This window comes from Paroedura picta, chromosome 3 (genome assembly GCF_049243985.1).
Source record: "Paroedura picta isolate Pp20150507F chromosome 3, Ppicta_v3.0, whole genome shotgun sequence".
In the NCBI taxonomy this organism is placed as follows: Eukaryota; Metazoa; Chordata; class Lepidosauria; order Squamata; family Gekkonidae; genus Paroedura; species Paroedura picta.
The window spans coordinates 167,176,893-167,190,378 of NC_135371.1; the positions used below are offsets into that span (position 1 = coordinate 167,176,893).

Here is a 13,486-nt window from a genome sequence, read left to right on the forward strand (position 1 = left end):
TCCATTCTGAGTGTTGTGTTCTGACCCCCCCCCCCCCTGCAGAGAGTTCAGTCCACAATGCACTCTTGGATAGCATCTTTGCTGGGTGGTCTTGGATGGTTACAGTTCTCCCAGGGCTCCCTCAGCCTCACCTCCCTCACCGGGTGTCTGTTATGGGGAGAAGAAAGGGAAGGGGATTGTAAGCCTCTTTGAAATTCCTTCGGGTAGAGAAAAGCGGCATATAAGACCCAACTCTTCCTCTTCTTCAGTAATTTCAGAGCTCTCTCAGCCTCACCTCCCTCACAGGGTGTCTGTTGTGGGGAGAGGAAAGGGAAGGCGACTGTAAGCCGCTTTGAGACTCCTTTGGGTAGGAAAAAGCAGCATAGAAAAAAACAACTCTCCTCTTTCCTCTTCTTCCCCTTCTTCCTTCTTATTTTCCTTCCTCCTCTTTCTGCGTTCCACCTTGCCCACCTGCTCCCATAGAACGGCAGCCTGAGGAGGGACTCTGTGTGTGTTTGTGTGTATCGGCAACAATCAATCTTCCCTTCTACACGCAGGTCTCTTTGACAGAACCCAAGCCAAGGCGTCCCACAAGGCTGAGCAAGGATTCTTCAATTCTTCGCTCATGCTAGGCACTAATATCGTGCATATGCCACCCCTCACAGATGTAATTACTTCAGCCATACTTCGGTAATTTCCTATTGTATCTGCTTATCTGCCTTCCCTCCTGCATGGGTGTGTGTGTGTGTGTGTTACATTTCACTTATCTAACACATCTCACACTCCACCCTTACACGGCGTGATTATTTCGGGGAAAGGATCCTGTAACATCCTTTGCCGTTCTGGGCCGGATGGATTTACGTGTCTAAGGAGGTGATCTTTGGTTCACAAACACTAGGCTATGTTGCATTCATTCATTCATTCATTCATTCATTCATTCATTCATTCATTCATTCATTCATTCATTCAATTTTAGCCCGCTACTCCCGAAAGGCTTGTGGCGGGTTACAGCATATAAAAAACCCAGTAAAATTCTCCTAAAAACTATATAAATTACACAGTACCCATACAAATTTAAAACAACTAAAAGACCCCCTCCCCTTAACCAAAATCTCCGGGGGAGGATATGGGAGAATAGATCTCCAGCCACCAGTGAGATGTTAGGAAATAAGAAAAGAAAAGAACAGAAAAGAAAAGAAAAGGGAAAAAGAAGAAGAGTTGGTTCTTATATGCCACTTTTCCCTACCCGAAGGAGGCTCAAAGCGGCTTACAGTCGCCTTCCCATTCCCCGCAACAGACACCCTGTGGGGTGGGTGAGGCTGAGAGAGCCCTGATATTCCTGCCCGGTCAGAACAGTTTTATCAGTGCCGTGGCGAGCTCAAGGTCACCCAGCTGGTTGCATGTGGGGGTGCAGAATCGAACCTGGCATGCCAGATTAGAAGTCCGCACTCCTAACCACTACACCAAACTGGCTCCAAAGGGAAAGGATGGGGAGTTCCAGATCTTCCTTAGCGCGCTGGCCTCAACTGTAGACCGGGCAGAAGAGCTCCGTCTTGCAGGCCCTGCGGAATGCCGGAAGTTTTGGAGTCTATAAGGTGCTACTGGACTTTGGCATTGTTTTGTTGAGGATTGGACCGTGAATGCTTTCTTAGGAAGCCACCTGTTGGATGATGGTTCTTTCTGGAGCCAGTTCTGCTTAGCTTCTACACAGATTGGCTGGGCTGGCAGGATTTTGCCAGATCTCAGAAGCTAAGCTGGGTCAGCCCTGGTTAATGTTTGTATGGGAGACCTCCCTGGAATAACAGCTCCAGTGGGGCTGCCACGTCAGCCTGTCTGCAGCAGTAGAAAAGCAAGTGTCTGGGAGTATCTTAAAGTCTAACAAATTGGCTGGGGAGGAGCTTTCGTGAGCATCTGGAGAAAGGCATACCTGAAGAGGTGAGCGGGGACTCATACAGGGTCCTCCCCTGTGCCACATTTTGTTAGTCTTTAAGGTACCCCTGGGCACTTATTCATTAGTTTTTGTTTCTTTTTAAATTATAGGACAGGACAGGTGGGCAGATGGACAGATAGCTGGATGGACAGGCAGACAGAAGAATGGGAGGATAGATGAATAAGAAGCCCTGTTGCATCAGGCCAAGGGCCCGTCCAGTCCAACATTTTGTTTCTCACAGTGGCCCAAACCCAGGTGCCATCAAGAGGTCCACCAGTGGCTATGAGAACATAAGAGAAGCCATGTTGGATCAGGCCAATGGCCGCTCCAGTCCAACACTCTGTGTCAGACAGTGGCCCAAACCCAGGTGCCATCAAGAGGTCCACCAGTGGCTATGAGAACATAAGAGAAGCCATGTTGGATCAGGCCAAGGGCCCATCCAGTCCAACACTCTGTGTCACACAGTGGCCCAAACCCAGGGGCCATCAGGAGGTCCACCAGCAGCTTTAAGAACATAAGAGAAGCCATCTTGGATCAGGCCAATGGCCCATCCAGTCCAACACTCTGTGTCACACAGTGGCCCAAACCCAGGGGCCATCAGGAGGTCCACCAGCAGCTTTAAGAACATAAGAGAAGTCATGTTGGATCAGGCCAATGGCCCATCCAGTCCAACCCTCTTTGTAACACAGTGACCAAAACCCAGGTGCCATCAGGAGGTCTACCAGCTGAGCTCATCCACTGTTGCTTCTCAAGCACCAAGAAGACAGATGGGCAGGCAGATGGGCAGGCAGATGGGCAGTGTATGCATGGAGAAAGGCTGGATGGATAGATGGACAGGCAAACAAGCAAATGGGTGGATGGAGAGATGGCAGATGAGTGGATGGATGGCCAGATGTCCATGTACATGGGCAAATGGGTGGATGGGTAGATGGATGGGTTGGCAAGCAGATAGGTAGACAAAGAGGCAGCTGGATGGACAGATAGGTGGACAGTCAGATGGACAGGCAAGCAGATCTAGAGGCATAGATAGAGAGGTGGGTGTGAGATTTTTTATCCGTACTATCCCTGGACTTTTGTTACCGTAGTTGAGCGATGCTAATGCGCTCCACATGCCCCATGATCAGTAGTATGTGCAGAAAGCCTCTTCCATGCTATCCCTTACGCAGCTTCCATTTCCCACAGAGCATTGCTCCACCATGCAATTAGTTGTGGGTGGTTTTTCTCCTGCGCCAACTTCTTCGCAAATTACTCTGCATTTTGCTCCCTGTTTGTTTTCCTTATCCCACTTCCGCACAGAGCTAATTTCCTGCCAGGTTTCTCTGTCTCAGATAACGGATTCTTCCTATCGTCGACTCGGAAGAACTCCCTTCCCCAGGGTGGCTCCGGCGTTGCTATGTAGAACTTCTAATTTGAAAATGTCGGACGGGTCGATGGTCATTATTATTCACGTTGGGGGCGATCTGGTTGCCGGCCAAGGAAGAACCATGGAGGGGGAGGAAGGGAAGGAGGAGACCCGTAGGACGGGAGAGGGAATCGTCTGTGCAACTCGGCTGCCGTGTTTGCCTCATTTTTTATCTGATTGTGGAATAAGAAAGGGAGCTCCGCGGGGGGCGTCTCTGCGGATCGGCTTTTTTTGACTGCTTTCCAAATCTTCGCGATGGTTGTAATAAATATGAGAGTGTGTGCCACTTACGGTTCCTTTCTTCAGCCCTGGCGTGAACCCAGACGGGCTGGTTGTTGCTAGCCAAGCCGCAGCTTGCTTCTCAGTTGGGTTGGACCCTGCTTGGCTTCCAAGATCAGCTTGAAGTTGTAAGATCTTGATACAGCCCAAGACTGCATTCGCCTTCTTTATCGCCGCATCACGCTTTGTGCGCATATTTAGCTTCCAGTCCAGAAGTACCCCAAGATCCCATTGGCACACACTGCTGCCCATAAGGGTCTCTCCCATCCAGTCTGCCTCCTTCTCATTTGTGTGACCCAGAGGGAGAACTCTGCCCTTCTCCTTGTTGAATTGCATCTTGTTCTCCTCTGCCCACTTTCCCTGTGTGTTCGGATCTCGTTGAACTCTACCTCTGTCTCCTGGGGTGTTTGTGGCTCCTCTCATCCCTCTTTGATGCCCCCTTTCTCCCTGTCACGTGACTCAGAGGTCACAGCCTTTCAGCTCATTGGCCTTTCACTGATAGTCCTCTGTGTGTGGATCTGTAGGATGCAATCGCGCCTTGACATACCTGCAGGAAGCAAAGCAGCCCACCTTTGGCCATCACCCATGAGAAACTTGGGGAAATGCTGCCATCTGCCTGCAACTCACATACGCCGGGTCACTGCCTACTTTTGCCAGCCACGGAGAACCAGAGAAAGCTGATCTGGGTTTTGCCTGGGCAGAGGTCCATGCTTTTCGCCAGGCCTCGGTACCAGCCGTGCTTAGCAATTGTTGAGCTCTGGAAGTATTCGCCCCCTGCCCCCCCCCCACGCAAGCTGGCCGTTGCATGGCACAAGACAGCTGGGCGAGGAGGGCAGATGCCTTGCTGCAGCCTTCAAGAGGAATTTCGTGGCAACAAAAGTGGCAAGTGGAAGAGAGAAGAAGAGCTGTTTTTTTCACACCCTGCTTTTTACTTCCAGCAGGAGTCTCCCAGCGGCTTACAGTCGCCTCCTCTTCCTCTCACTTGTGAAGTCTGTGGGGGCGAGAGAGCTCTGAGAGAACTGTGATTGGCTCAAGGTCAGCCACAGGGCGGCGTGTGGAGGAATGGGGAATCAAGCCAGGTTCTCCAGATTAGAGACTGCCGCTCTTAACCCCTACTCCACGCTGGCTCTCAGAATTTAGGGGTGCTGGTTCTTAGAACTTAGGGGCACTGATTTTGTTTGTTCATTCGCTCGTTCGTTCATTCGTATATTTTATTTATTCTTGTATTTGTATCCTGCCTTTCCCCGGAAGCTGTATAATTTAAAGCAGGCAAGAATCTAAAGACACAAAAGATATCCAAACCATTATCAGTTTAAAAGGCAAAAGATTTTTACTTGTGGATTGTAAACTAAACATGAGCAGGCAGTGTGATGCAGCGGTAAAAAAGGCAAATGCCATTTTGGGCTGTATCAACAGGGGCATCACATCAAAATCCCAAGACGTCATAGTCCCATTGTATACGGCACTGGTCAGACCACACCTGGAGTACTTTGTGCAGTTCTGGAGGCCTCACTTCAAGAAGGACGTAGATAAAATTGAAAGGGTACAGAGGAGAGCGACGAGGATGATCTGGGGCCAAGGGACCAAGCCCTATGAAGATAGGTTGAGGGACTTGGGAATGTTCAGCCTGGAGAAAAGGAGGTTGAGAGGGGACATGATAGCCCTCTTTAAGTATTTGAAAGGTTGTCACTTGGAGGAGGGCAGGAGGCTGTTCCCATTGGCTGCAGAGGAGAGGACACGCAGTAATGGGTTTAAACTTCAACGATATAGGCTAGATATCAGGAAAAAGATTTTCACAGTCAGAGTAGTTCAGCAGTGGAATAGACTGCCTAAGGAGGTGGTGAGCTCCCCCTCACTGGCAGTCTTCAAGCAAAGGTTGGATGCACACTTTTCTTGGATGCTTTAGGATGCTTTGGGCTGATCCTGCGTTGAACAGGGGGTTGGACTAGATGGCCTGTATGGCCCCTTCCAACTCTATGATTCTATGATTCTAGTTCAGCAGTGGAATAGGCTGCCTAAGGAGGTGGTGAGCTCTCCCTCACTGGCAGTCTTCAAGCAAAGGTTGGATGCACACTTTTCTTGGATGCTTTAGGATGCTCAGGGCTGATCCTGCGTTGAGCAGGGGGTGGGACTAGATGGCCTGCGTGGCCCCTTCCAACTCTATGATTCTGTGATTCTATGATTTACGACCCCTAATTTGCTTGAGGCCGTCTCCCGTTCACGTAACATGGAGCCCAGCCGGGGCTTGTGTTCTCCCAAAACCCTGAGATTAGTGGCAGGAGATTCCCCCATGCCGAGAATACGTCAGTTGCCCGACTCCGAGAGAGATGAAAAGTGATCATTCAGGGATCGAGGGAGAACCTTTGAATGGAAAGGCCTCCTTGGATTCCAGCCTTCTTCCAAACTAGATGGCTATTAGGCCTTGACGTAATTATGACTCGCCTGCAGGCCACTGCTGGAAGGAACAGAAGGCCCGTTATGATTTTTTAAATTGATTTCCAAGGGGTCGAACAGGGATGCTGTCGGCAAAGCCCTTCTGAGTCTTCTGAAATTATGGGATGTTGAGGGGTGGGTCACCCGGCTTGGAATGGTGCCGAAATGTACAGCACGGTCCTCAGCTCCTCTAGGGATCGATCGACATCATGGCATGGGGGGAAACCAGATCTGGGAAATAACCAGTCGTTCCGTTTTGAACATGTCGGTGCGTCTGCCGTTTGTCGATGAATCGGATCCCTTTTAATTGGGGTTCTCCAGAATTAGTCGCTAATGACTACCGCCATTGTAATAGTGAGTAGAGTTTTAGAGCTATTTTACGAGGAGATTGCTTTATCCTCTCGATATAGTTGTTTTATTGTTATGAATTGGATCTGTGTTTTACATGCCTGTAAACCGCCGCAAGACAGTTTGCTGAGAGCAGCTGTCCTATAAATCCAAATAATAAATAAATACAATAAATAAATTCAGGTGGGCTGTGTGTATTGGGCAGAAACGGCGGGGGGGACGACGAGTGCCCATGTGGCTTTGTAGTTGGAGCGTCAGCCCAGGACAGGGGTGGCCAAAATGTGATTCTCCTGATTCCCACAAGGCCCTGCTGGAGGAGGCTCATGGGAATTGTAGTCCATGGACATTGGGAGAGTCATAGTCGCAGTTTGGCCACCCCTGGCCTAGGGCTTGGGAAATGGAGGGCTGATTTCCTACTCTGACTTGGGCCGGCCACCCGGATTGTGACAGGGAGGGCCGGAAGGAATGGGTCAGGGCTCAATGAAAAGCCCAGGGTAATGCCAGTGCCCACTCTCGGGTCAGCAGAGAATTTCCCTCCAGGCAAGATTGAATCATAGAATCATAGAATCACAGAGTTGGAAGGGGCCATACAGGCCATCTAGTCCAACCCCCTGCTCAACGCAGGATCAGACCAAAGCATCCCAAAGCATCCAAGAAAAGTGTGCCTCCAACCATTGCTTGAAGACTGCCAGTGAGGGGGAGCTCACCACCTCCTTAGGCAGCCTATTCCACTGCTGAACTACTTTGACTGTGAAAATTTTTTTCCTGATATCTAGCCTATATCGTTGCACTTGAAGTTTAAACCCATTATTGCGTGTCCTCTCCTCTGCAGCCAACGGGAACAGCCTCCTGCCCTCCTCCAAGTGACAACCTTTCAAATACTTAAAGAGGGCTATCATGTCCCCTCTCAACCTCCTTTTCTCCAGGCTGAACATTCCCAAGTCCCTCAACCTATCTTCATAGGGCTTGGTCCCTTGGCCCCAGATCATCCTCGTCGCTCTCCTCTGTACCCTTTCAATTTTATCCACGTCCTTCTTGAAGTGAGGCCTTCTTGAAGATGGGCCCTAGGATCCTAGAACGTACAGCCCGTGGGCCGGAATTGACCGATCCAGGGTCCTTATCTGGTCAGTGAACACCTACCCATCCTCACTGTTATTGCCAAACGACAACCAGGGGTGTTGAATGTGTGGCCTACGGGCTGGACCCTGCCCTTCACGGGCTCGAACCCGAGCTCTCTCCGGCTTCTCCGCCTCCTGCCTCACAGCTCGCTTCCGCCCGCCTCCCTCGATCCGAACGCTGCCAACGAAGACCAGTCGGTCCGAGCGAATGGCCAAACAAAGAGACAGGGCCCACCAACAGGCCGGTCGATAAAGGAATATTTGATCTCCTAGTCTCTTGCGTCATTGTTTTCTTGAGCCAAGCTTGGCTCGAGCAAGCAGTTACATATGAGAGACTGAGATGAAATGTTCGGTATTGATCAGCCTTGTCGGTCGTCCCTGTCTCTTCGTTTCCCCTCCCTTGATCACCAAACCTCCTTCCCGCCATTGGCTGAGTTCTCCTCCTCCATCTCCTAACCAAGATGGGAAGGAAGGGGGGGGGGAGATAGAGAGGGGGAGAGAGAGAGAGAGAGAGAGAGAGAGAGAGAGAGAGAGAGAGAGAGAGCATGAAGTTTAATTCCAGTGGCACCTTTAGGACCAATAAAGTTTTATAAGCTTTCGTGTGCATGCACACTTCAGAGGGAGGGAGAGACCCTGCCAACGTGCACAAGATTGCGCCGTTCTGCTGTTTACTTTGAAACCTGACCAACGCACACACATTAAAAGAAAGGAAGGCGGGGTGGGAAAGAGATGAGTTGGGGAAAGGGGAATTCAAAGGAAATTATTTTGGCATGCTCTGAAAAAATTAGATTCCTCTGTGCCTATCTGGGATTTTATTTTCTTTCCAAAAGACCCTGATGAGGAACTACAAAGCTTGGGTTGGATTCCATGGGAGGAGCTGGGGAGGCATTTAAAAATCCATTTACGGCTCCATATGTTCCAGTTCAAAGTGCCTCCCTGTCTCCCCTCCCACCCTGCTGGCTGCCTTTCTTCACATCTAGCACTCCCCCCCCCTCCCATTTTACTGTTTTAACTGTTTCATTGTTGTCAGTAGCACATTCTGCCCAACCTGAAGCTGAGCCGTTATTTCACTTGGAGAGGACCCCCTCTCCCGTTCTAACAGATGAAGGAAGGAAACAAGGAAGCAAGCAAGCAAGCAAGGCAGGCAGGCAAGAAAAAATAGGGAGAGAGGGAGGGAGGGAGGGAGGGCAGGAAAGGAAGGAAGGAAGGAAGGAAGGAAGGACGGAAGGAAGGAGGGAGGGAGGGAGGGAGGAAGGAAGGGGGAGGGAAGGAAGGAAGGAAGGAGGGAGGGAGGGAGGGAGGGAGGGAGGAAGGAAGGAAGGAAGAAAGGGGGAGGGAGGGAAGGAAGGAAGGAAACAAGAAAGGAAGGAGGGAGGGAGGGAGTAAGGAAGGGGAAGGGAGGGAGGGATGGAAGGAAGGAAGGAAACAAGGAAGGAAGGAAGCAAGCAAGCAAGGCAAGAAAAAAATAGGGAGGGAGGGCAGGAAAGGGAGGAGGGAGGGAGGGAGGGAGGGAAGGAAGGAAGGAAGGAAGGAAGGAGGGAAGGAGGGAGGGAGGGAGGGCGGAAGGAAGGAAGGAAAGAAGGAAGAAAGAAAGAAAGAAAGAAAGAAAGAAAGAAAGAAAGAAAGAAAGAAAGAAAGAAAGAAAGAAAGAAAGAAAGAAAGATTTCCTAGGTTCCTTCAGCCTCTTCTGACCCATGGAAAGCTCTTGCCCAGGATCACAGGGCCTGTTCAGAGGAACTACAGCATTGGTTAGCATGCTACAGTGAGGATAAGGAGTGACATAGCTCCTCCTGCCAGTTTCTACTGAGGAAAGATTTTCTCCCCTGGGCCTCAGTGCCACCACCCCGGGGATGATCTTTCTGGGGATCGGCAGCCACGCAAGAGGGGCAGCAGCCTCCATCGGTGTGCTCAGCTCAGGTCCGGTCCAAACCCTCATTTCTAAGTCCTCAGAGATGGTCTTACCACGAAGCAGCTTTCCCAGGTGGCAGATCCGGAGTTCGGTTCAGGGCTCCAGAGCAGGAAAGAGACTGCCCTGAGCCGCGGAAACCCCATGTGCCAAGAACTTGTCCTGTCCCCATTCATTTCTGTGAGGCCATGCGCAAGAGAACTTCCCAGTGCATTATGCTCCCATTTTCATTCGTGGATGAAGGGCCACCGGCTGAATTTTTCTTTTCAAGACTCAAGGGTTCGTGTGGGTACATATGGGTGGGATTCAGGTTGCTGCCACAAGATGGCAGTGCAGGGCAGTCAAAGAGACCTCTCCATTTGGGATTCAGGCTATTAAAAAACAATCTATGACTCCAGATTCTCCCCAATTTCACCCTGGCTGCCTTGGGGACGCCCTTGAATTTTGCTTGTCTTCCTCAGTTTCTTTTTCCTCCAGGGTTGATGTAGCGTTGGATCGCATCTGATTCTGGGGTGCGAATTCAGCTGGCCTGAACGGGGCAGGGGTGGAGTTCTGTGTTTTGATAAATCCACGTATTCGGTACCTGAGGCCTGTCTTGAACATCTGAAGCCTGAAGAATGTTCCAAGGGTTTCTCGACGGTATAAAAGCTGAGACAGGATGTGATAGCCCCTTGATGTGCCCCTTCATGCGGGACAAGTTATTTTATCTTTATTTACTTATTTATAATTAGGTTTTTTAAGAGCCTCTTGTGGCGCAGAGTGGTAAGGCAGCAGACATGCAGTCTGAAATCTCTGCCCATGAGGCTGGGAGTTCGATCCCAGCAGCCGGCTCAAGGTCGACTCAGCCTTCCATCCTTCCGAGGTTGGTAAAATGAGTACCCAGCTTGCTGGGGGGTAAACGGTAATGACTGGGGAAGGCACTGGCAAACCACCCCGTATTGAGTCTGCCATGAAAACGCTGGAGGGCGTCACCCCAAGGGTCAGACATGACCCGGTGCTTGCACAGGGGATACCTTTACCTTTACCTTTAATTAGGTTTCGATGCTGCCGCTTCCCATGAACAGGCTTGGCACAGTTTACAGGACAAAGATAGAAACATCAGGAAAACCATGCCTTGGCAGTGCCCCGCCCTCACCTGTCTCCATCCACCCTCAGACTCTTAATTTTGTTGATGACATCACCTAGGGCAGTGGTTCTCAACCTGGGGGTCAGGACCCCTTTGGGGGTCGAATGACCTTTTCACAGGGGTCACGGCAGTGTGAGCAGCTTGGCCGAGGGGGGGGGGGTGTCACTGCTTCTCCTGTAGGCACCCGTGCTCAACCACCAGCTGCTTCAGCAGCACCTCCAGCACAACGCAGTCTCCCAGCAGGCGCTCCCGCTGGCGGTGCACCTCGGCAGCCTCAGGCTCCTTGCGGGGTAGATCGAGATAGAGCGTTCATCTGTCTGGAGCAGTGGAAAAGAGCAAGATCGGCATGGTGGGACAAGAGGCAGAACTGAACTGAGAAACCCCAGGGGGGGGGGGAACGGACAGAAACCTAGACAAAGGTCTCCATGGCTCTTTCTGGAATCCTCTCCATTGTGACATCACCAGAACCCGAGAGAGAGGGGGCCAATGGGAAAAGACTCATAGACTTGGGCGGAGTCACTTCACCTGTTGCAGGCTTCGTCATCTCCCTGCAGGATGTGTGTGAGGGAGGGATCCTGCTTGGGAATCCTTGGGGCCAAACTAGGTCCTAGAGAAAGCTCATTGTTTCCTCCCGTTCCTGCCTCTTGCTGCTGTCTTATTCAAGGGCACGGGTTCCTTGTCCATTTTTGTCCTGGCTCCCACTTGGTGCAATGAGCTCCCGGAAGAGATCCGGGCCAGGTCGGAGCTGGCACGGTTCTGCGGTGCCTGCAAAATGGATCTCTTCTGCCAAGCTTTTGGTTGGGGCCGGTGATCCCCCATTGCCCTAAAAAATACCCTAAGGGAACATCTGGACTGAACAACTGTTACTTATGGTTCATTTTTAGTAGAAATTATATATATTTTTTGTATTGTCTGTTTAATTGTTGTACACCGCACTGAGCTGTCTGCAAAGGGCAGCATGTAAGTTCAGTAAATAATTATAATTAATGGAAGGGGAGAGGTAATTTGCACACCCTGGCCCCCACCATGCCCCTTCCTCTCCAGTTCTCTCTTGCACTTTTGGAGCACTTCTGGCCGTGGGGGATGTCAAGAGGATACGGATCGGGTCCATGGATTGGAGTGGGTTGCGGTTTTTTTGGGGGGGAGGTTGTTTTTTGCAGACAGGATCGAAGTTTTCTCGGAAATCCTTAAAAGCCATAAAGCGACGTTTGTCAAAGTCAGCCCTAATTAACTAGCACAGGGCCCAGATGTTGTCAATAGAGGCTTCCTAGTCTAAAACTGGCTTGTTTCCTGGCGTTAATCTATGCGGCCCTCCCTGGGCCTTTCCATCTTCACTTTGAAGTAAGTCCCACCGATTTCAGTAGGGCTTGCATAGGCCCATAAAATTGAAGTTCTTTGCAGCCTCGGTTTGCCTGGGGCCATGCGAAGAAGGGAGGGAACATTTAACCCTTCATCTGCCAATCAGTTGCGCTAGGCAAAACTAGCTCCCCTGCTTCGCTATTAGCACTTCAAAAGAGAGAAATCCTTAAAAAAAACGATCATAATCGCCACTGGGGGAATCCGGGTTTTGATGAGCAAAACGGAGAGGAAGTTGAAGAATTAGCCCCGTTCCCTGCCCGATCCCAAGGCAAAACTATCTCTTTGCGTTTTATGGACAGGATTAGCTTAGATAGATTAGAGAGCCAGTTTGGTGTAGTGGTTAGGAGTGTGGACTTCTAATCTGGCATGCCAGGTTCGACTGAGCAGTGGTATCAGGGCTCTCTCATCCTCACCCGCCCCACAGGGTGTCTGTTGTGGGGAGAGGAATGGGAAGATGACTATAAGCCACTTTGAGCCTCCTTCGGGTAGGGAAAAGCAGCATATAAGAACCAACTCTTCTTCTTCTTCTTCTTCTTCTTCTTCTTCTTCTTCTTCTTCTTCTTCTTCTTCTTCTTCTTCTTACAATCGTTTGCAGACTAACATTGTAATCCTGCACGGGGCCGACAAAATGTGGCCCTTCCACCCTCCCTCTTCCTCCTCCTCCTTCTGCCTGCTAACCAAGTTCAACTTGTGGGGATTGATGGTGTGGGGAGGTTTCTCTCCAGAGCTGCTGAGCTGAGCATCCCGCGTGTCCAGAGTGCCAGATTTCAGCTTAGCTGCAAAAATGACCCATCCCAACTAAGCCATTTTTCTCCCCCACTGTTTTTCTTCATTCCCCTCCCTCCCCCCAGCCTGGTTCTTTCTCCATCTTTTGAAAACATGCTGCAGGCTAAGATATCCAGAGGCCAGATGCGATGGTTAGATCGTTCCCTCCCAGAAGGGGAGATCTCCCACCAGGCAAACATGGCCTCTGTCCATAGTCCGATGGAGCTGGCAGGCTTCCCTGTGATTTCTAAAAGTGGGTATTCTATCAGCCTCTCTGACACAAACTGGGGCTCCCTTTGTTAATAGCTGACAAGGGACTTTTCAAGCTTGCTCCCTGAATTAGCCCACGCCGAAGCCATTTAGGCCTTTAGGACGGCTGTCCTGAAATGAATGGCTCTTCCCTCTCAGGAAATGGTCTTCAGTGCAGGAGGTAAAAGTTAAAACTGACATCATGAATCTAGCCCGGGAGCTACTCGTCAAAGATGCTCAGGTCCTTTCCGGAGATACGATCCCCTGTTCATTTGTTTCCTTTGCCACTTTAAAAACCTCCCCCTTCAGCTGAAAACCTCCCTGAAGGTTCCTTAAAAGGGTTTCTTCAGTTTTGCAGGCCTGGCAGAAATGTGCCAGCTCCGACAGGGTTTGGGTCTCTTCTTGGGGCTCATTCTACCAAGCAGGATCTCTTGGATCGCAATGTTAGCATTTAGCCTTTGTCTGTCCTCAACCGATCATCTTGGGAGAGTGACCTTCTTTAATATCTTTTGTCATTTGGAATTTGTAAGCTTCAGGTTATTTCAGTTATCCGCAGGTTGTGGGGCAAAAGTTCCATTTTGTTTTTTTTAAA

At 50.4% G+C, this 13,486-nt stretch overlaps 1 protein-coding gene across 2 annotated transcripts in view; it reads left to right on the forward strand.

Annotated features, from left to right (window-relative positions):
• Window positions 1-13,486, forward strand: part of OLFM2 (olfactomedin 2) — a 212,292-nt gene that overhangs the window by 26,074 nt on the left and 172,732 nt on the right. The gene's annotated exons all lie outside the window — the stretch shown is intronic.